Raw genomic sequence first — 6,903 nt, 5'->3', positions numbered from 1 at the left:
ATCTCACTATATTGCTCAGGCTGGTCTCCAACTCCTAGACTCAAGTGATCCTTCTGCCTCGAAGTCCCAAAGTGCTGGAATTACAGGCCCGAGCCACCACACCCAGCAGAAATATTTTTAAGGCAGAAAAAATGGTAAATATGTGACCAGTGGGCAGGGATTTGTTAATTCTTTTAACCCAAGTCAGGGCTACTGTCCAGGTGATACGCCAAACCTGAGCCGGCTTCCGTCCCGAAGTGGACTTTGATGCCTCACCACTCAACGCGCTGGCCTTTGGGCCAGCAACGTCACCACCTCCCGGGAGCTTGTTAGAAATGCAGAGCCTTGGCTGGGTGCAGTGGCTCATTCCTGTAATCCCAGCACTTTGGGATGCCAAGGTGGGTGGATCACCTGAGGTCAGGCGTTCAAGGCCAGCCTAGTTAACATGGTGAAACCCCGTCTCTACTAAAATTACAAAAATTAGCCGGGCATGGTGCGGGGGTGCTTGTAAATCCCAGCTAATTGGGAGGCTGAGGCTGCAGAATTGCTTGAACCCAGGAAGCAGAGATTGCAGTGAGCCGAGATCACGCCATTGCACTCCAGCCTCAATGGCAGAGTGAGACTCTGTCTCAAGGAAAAAAAAAGAAAAAAAGAAATGCAGAACGTCAGGCTGTCCCTCAGACCTACCGCATTAGACTCTGCATTGAACAAGCTCCCCTGGTGAGTGGCGTGTGCATCAGTGTTTGAGAAGCACTTGCCTGAGGGTTGTTGGGAGGCTGCCAACCTATGTCAGGTGTGCCTTAAATATGGCACCTGTGTCTGCACTGTACAAACTCAAAGGACCCAACAAGTCATCTCCGTCTGTGTCTTCCGTTAACAGAAATACCCTAAACTGGGGGTGGAAAGTGGGTGTCTGAATATTCCTGGTTTAGCAGTAAGAATTCTTCAGCAATGAAGAAAATCTAATTTGCACTCCTAAATGGCACAAAGCCTGTTTCCTTTATGGCTTTGTCTTTGTTTCATCAAATTTACTCGCCATGGTCCATACCCGAGACCAGTCAGCTCTGTGCACCAACTGAGTTAAGGCCTGCCTCGCTCCTCCAGCCAACCAGCAAGTGTGGGTACCACACTGGGTGCCAGGGGATGGAGATGGACAGCATATGATCCCTAGCCTTGGGGGTGCCTTTGTTTTGCTTTGAGTTTTGGAATTTCCTAGACTTGGAACTCAGAGTCAAGTTCAGCTGAAACAGCTGAACGTCCCCAAGCTTCCTGCAGAAACTCCCAAACCATGAACTTTGCCTATGGTTCTGAGTCAACGCCATAATCTAGCCAAGTCTCACCTTCATCTGAATCAAAGAGCATGTTTGAAGTGATAGTTTTAACTTCCTATTCTGATGGTAGGGAGGATGGTAGGAGAGATGAGGGGGTGAGTGCTTTGTCCTTATGGATTTCTGATTTTTAAAAAAATTCATTTTTTGTGAAGACGGGGTCTCCCTATGTTGCCCAGGCTAGTCTTGAACTCTTGGGCTCAAGTGATCCTCCCAGCTTGGCATCCCAAAGTGCTGGGATTACAGGCACCAGCCACTGCACCTGGCCTGTTGTTGTTTTTTATTTTTGTTTGTTTGTTTGTGTTTGAGACAGTGCCTTGTGCTGTCACCCAGGCTGGAGTGCAGTGGTGCGGTCATGGCTCACTGCAGCCTGGACCTCCTGGACTCAAGTAATCCTCCCGTCTCAGCCTCCCAAGAAGCTAGGACTACAGGCAAGCACCATCATGCCTGGCTAATTTTTTATTTCTGTTTGTTTATTTATTTATTTTTGGTAGAGATGGGGTCTCCCTGTGTTGCCCAGGCTGGTCTCAAACTCCTGGACTCAAGTGATCCTCCTGCTTCAGCCTCCCAAAGTGCTGGCATTATAGGCATGAGCCACTGTGCATGGCTGGATTTTTGATTCTTAATCTCAGCTGTACCCAGGAAACTAAAAACGTTTATGCCTAAACTGCAACCCAGGTCAGTGCAAGAACATTTGCATAACAAAAAAGTGAACTGTTGTAAGTGCTTTTCATTTTGTTGAATCTCCACAGCAACCCTATGGAGTAGGTACTCTTATTACCTTCATGTTTGGATGAAGTCACTTAACTCCCCAGAGCCCCATCATCTTCATCCAAACATGAAGGTAATAAGGTCCCTCAGTCTGTGAGGGGTAGAGCCGGGCAGTCTGTCAGCTTCTGCACTGGACCGTTATGCTAAAGTGCTTCAGATTGGCCCCCAAGTGCCCTTACACATCTCCCCAGGTGTCCATGGAGGGTTAAGCACCTCTGCTATAGACTCAGCAGGAGCCTGACCTGCTCTTGACTCCAGTCTCACAGAATCTATGCTCCCCCAGGTAGGAGGCGGCTGCCAGGTCTGGGGTGGGGATGGCACCTCAGTTGTGCAGCCTCAAATCAGAGCAATGCCCCTGGTTTTGTTCCTGCTGTCTAGCTTCAGGTGCTCACATCTCAATGAAGGCAAATCATCCCAAAGTCATTTTGCCCCAGCCCCAGATCTCTTTTTCCACCTTCTTATCCTCTCCATCTTCTTTCCATCTCACTCCCTACCTTTAATCTCATCGATCTAAATAGGTTCACAGCACTGTTTATCGCCCACTGGATTGGGTTATAAATCTACCCAATTTATAACCCAGGGAGGCTGAGGCTGGAGAATTGCTTGAACCCAGGAGATGGAGGTTGCAGTGAATTCTGCAACCTCTGCCTCCTGGGTTCTTCCACCAAGTTTTCAAGGCCCTCTACGTCTTGAGCTGGCGCTGGCTTTGTTTCGCTAAACCAACCTCTGCTCTCAGCCCCTCTGCTTGCCTAGGCACTACCCTTCTTCCCTTGCCTGTGTTGGACTGACCCAGGCCCCAGCTTCTCCCTGCTCCCCACCTCTGGCCCACATGGAGCTCTCCAACCTCTCACTTAACACTTTCTGTCAACCCCACAAGCCTTTGATTAACTATTCTGCACTGTCTTCTGATTATCTTACCAACACCACCAAGGACAGGGACTATAATAAATAGTTCTTGTGTTTTCCCTGCAGCATGAAACACTAAGCTAAACACATCACAAATTTGCAATAAATGCTTGCAGAATTAGATTTATGGACAGACTTAGAAAGCAGGCTGATTTAACCTTTTTCCTGGAGGTGATTGAGAAATATGGGGTGGGGGATGGTCTTTGAGTTGGTTGGGACAGTGTCACAGTTGAATACTGGGCAGGCTAGATGCTGCAGTTGAGTACTGGGCAGGCTAGATGCTGGAGAGGACATAGGAGGCAAGGAGGTCTGGATTGCAGGGTGCAGTGAGATCGATGTGTAAGGGCTATCTACTGTGTATTGGTTATCTAGTGCTGTGTAACCAACAACCTCCAACCTTAGTGGCTTAAAATAACAAGTGTTTACTATTTTGTAAGTTCTGTGGATCATGAATTTGAGAACAGCTGTTCCCCTGGCTGGCAGTACAGAGGTGTCACGATTCCTGGAGTTACTGTAGAAGACATGAATCAGCAGGAGTTCATCAGAGCTCTGGTAGCCTTCCTTAAAAAGTCCAGGAAGCTGAAAGTCCCTGAATGGGTGGATACCACCAAACTGGCCAAGCACAAAGAGCTTACTCCCTGAGATGAGAACTGGTTCTACACAACAGCTGCTTCCACGACGTAGCACCTATACTGCCAAGGTGGTGCTGGGATTGGCTCCATGACCAAGATCTACGGGGGATGCCAGATAAATGGTGTCCTGCCCAGCCACGTCAGCGAGTCTCCAAGAGTGTGGCCCACTGGGTCCTCCAAGCCCTGGAGGGACTGAAAATGGTGGGAAAAGACCAAGATAGGGGCCACAAACTGACACCTCAGGGTCAGAAAGATCTGGACAGAATCGCTGGATAGGTGGCAGCTATCAACAAGAAGCATTAAAACAAATGATCCTGGGTTAATAAATTGCCTCAGTCATTAAAGAAAAAAAAAAGAGAATGTGAGAGCAGCTTAGCTGGATGGTTCTGAATGAGGGAATCTCATGAGGTTGAAGTCATGATGTCAGTTGGGGCTTCAGTTATCTGAAGGCTTGACTGGGGCTGCAGAATCTGCTTCCAAGCTCACTCACACGCATGGCTGTTGGCAGGAGGCCTCAGTTCCTTGCCATGTGGTTGTTATGCAGCTCACTTCCCCCAAAGCAAGCAACCTGAGAGAGGGAGAGAGAGGGCAAGGCAGGGGAGCATGAGGTCTCTGATGACTTAGCCTTGGGAGTAACAACCATCACTTGTACTGTGTTCTGTTGGCTACACAGACCAACCCTGAGACAATATGGAAAGAGACTACTCAAGGGCACGGACACCAAGAAGGAAGCTCATTAGGGGCTATTTTGGAGGCTGTTTCCACCAGGAAACATAAGACTCCGGCTCAAACCCACTGGAGGGATGGAAGAGGAGGGAGAGAGTCTCAAAGGACTCCAGCCTGGAGTCTGGAAATTGAGGGGTCTCCTTCTCAAAAAGGCCTTTCTTGACTACTCTGGCCAAACACTGCCCCCCACCCTCAGGTCACTCTCAGGTTATCCCATATACATTCTTTGCACTTTTCACTCTGAAATTGCCTTTCTTGCAGATTTGTTGTATCTTTCCCATTAGGAAATAAGCTCCTCGTCACACACCAACATGGCACATGTATATAAATGTAACAAACCTGCACGTTGTGCACATGTACCCTAGAACTTAAAGTATAATAAAAAAATTTAAAAATAAGCTTAAAGTATAATAAACAAATAAAAAACTATGCTCCTCGTGAGCTGGGAACCTGCCTTGTTCATGCTGTGTTCCCAGTACCTAGTGCGGTGCATGACATGTAGTGGGTATCAGTACATATAGATCTAATGAACAAATGAATGACACCTGGGGGAAGGGACACGACCCTTTGCCTAGGGGTGGGAGTTCGCACTTTGCACAAGGATGGGGCCAGTGGGGCTGAAATCCAGCTGGCGCCCTGCGTTGAAGTCTCATCCTGGGGCAAAGCCTTCCTCCACTGAATACCTGAGTCCTCTCAGCTGGGTCTGCCTCAATCCTACAAAAGGGCCATGTGTGCTAGCAGAGGTAGGGGGCTCCTGCCAAAATGTTGGGGTGGAGGCTGCAGTCCATAGTGCTCTCCCAGAGATCTTTTTATTCTTATTTTTTATTTTTAGAGACAGGGTGTTGCTCTGTCACCCAGGCTAGAGTGCAGTGGAGTGATCATAGCTTGCTGCAGCCTCGAACTCCTGGGCTCCAGAGATCCTCCTGCCTCAGCCTCCCCAGTGGCTGGGACTCTAGGCGCACGCCACCGCAGCCAGCTCAGAGATCTTTCTGAAGCTCACTCTGCTTTTCCTGTGGTTCTAGCCCTTTCCCTCCTGTTTGAGGCTCCCTTAGGCTATATAAGTCGCTCTGCAGCCTCTCCTCTAGAGTAAATAAACCATTCCCTCGAGGTCCTTTTCTGCCCCAACCAGTCTCTGTGACTTTACGAGCTTGACTTAACAGGAAGTTCACCTTCTGGCTTCTGTGTGTTAAATAGCATTGTCTGGACTGACAGCCCCTGCTCTGCTGAGCCTAGAACCCAGGGGAGGAAGTGGACACGCTAGTTTGAGTTTGGCCGTTAAAACAGAAGGAACATTGATCAATACAGGACCTACTTCGTTCCACAGCAGCTACACACAGTCACGACAATTTCTTACCTTTCTATGGTGGCTTATGTTTATAAACAGCTTTTCCATACTTCAATTGTCAACAGGAAACTGTCATTACCACGAGCTAAAAAGCATTTACTGAGCACCTGTTGCATGCAGAGGGTGCTGTGAGAGGGAATATAGTTGTGACAAGAGAGATGGTAAGTTATTTATCTCCCAAATTTAATGTTAGGTAAGAAATGTGAAGTGCAGAACACTAGGTATGGTAAATTTCTATTTGCATAAAAAAGGTATTATACAAGGAAACATGCTCTCACCCGGCCAACAGAAAGGTGACTGTTTCTTCAGAGGCCTCACAGGATAGTGTTATCGGTGAAACAACCACAGCACAGGGCCTGGCCTTCATAAAAAGTAAAAAAAATAGATGTATATATATTTTTATATGGCTTGGTGTCTTTGGGAGAATACACAAGAAACTGACTACTCTGGTTACCTTTGGGTGAATGGGATGAAAAGAAAGCTTACTTTTCATTGTATTCTTTTGTACCTTTTGAATTGTGGACCACATACCTATATGAAAACATAATAATGTATAATTAAAGCAAATGATGAGATTTTAAAATAGAGCATTGTTAGAAGCCACATAATCTGTAAAGTAGAATATGTAATGTAGATATTTTTGTCTCTAAAAATGTTGTGGGCTGGGTGCAGTGGCTCATGCGTGTAATCCCAGCATTTTGGGAGGCCGAGGCGGGTGGATCACAAGGTCAGGAGTTTGAGAACAGCCTGGCCAACATGGTGAAACCCCGTCTCTACTAAAAATACAAGATTTAGCCGGGCGTGGTGACGGGCGCCTGTAGTCCCAGCTACTCAGGAGGCTGAGGCAGGAGAATCGCTTGAACCCAGGAGACAGAGGTTGCAGTGAGGTGAGATAGCACCAGTGCACTCCAGCTCTGGGTGACAGAGCAAGACTCCGTCTCAGAAAGAAAACAAAAATGTTGTGGTTTGTGTCTTTTATTAACTTTACTGGAGTGATTAACCAAAGCAAAACATGTAGGTATTTGCTTCCTCTCTGTCTGGGCCTCTGCCTTGGCCACTTGGACTTCCTAACAGCATGGCAGCTGGATTCCAAGAGTAAGTGTTCCAAGAGGCCTGGAAGGGAAGCTGCAGGGCTTCCTGTAATCTAGTTTCAGAAGACCTACACGGTCATGTGCACCACATTTTATTAGTCAAGTAAGTCACTAAGGCCAGCCTA

At 47.5% G+C, this 6,903-nt stretch overlaps 1 pseudogene across 1 annotated transcript; it reads left to right on the top strand.

The window, feature by feature from the left end:
- Positions 1–346: 346 nt before the first annotated feature.
- LOC106998118 (small ribosomal subunit protein eS19-like) lies at positions 347–4,699 on the top strand (annotated as a pseudogene). Its single transcript, XR_013416886.1, has 2 exons — positions 347–699; positions 3,422–4,699. The product of XR_013416886.1 is annotated as a small ribosomal subunit protein eS19-like (transcript).
- Positions 4,700–6,903: the final 2,204 nt, after the last annotated feature.

The sequence above is a fragment of the Macaca mulatta genome, chromosome 4 (assembly GCF_049350105.2).
Source record: "Macaca mulatta isolate MMU2019108-1 chromosome 4, T2T-MMU8v2.0, whole genome shotgun sequence".
In the NCBI taxonomy this organism is placed as follows: Eukaryota; Metazoa; Chordata; class Mammalia; order Primates; family Cercopithecidae; genus Macaca; species Macaca mulatta.
The sequence above is the reverse complement of the archived record's forward strand: the minus strand, read 5'-3'. Positions and strand labels throughout refer to the sequence as shown.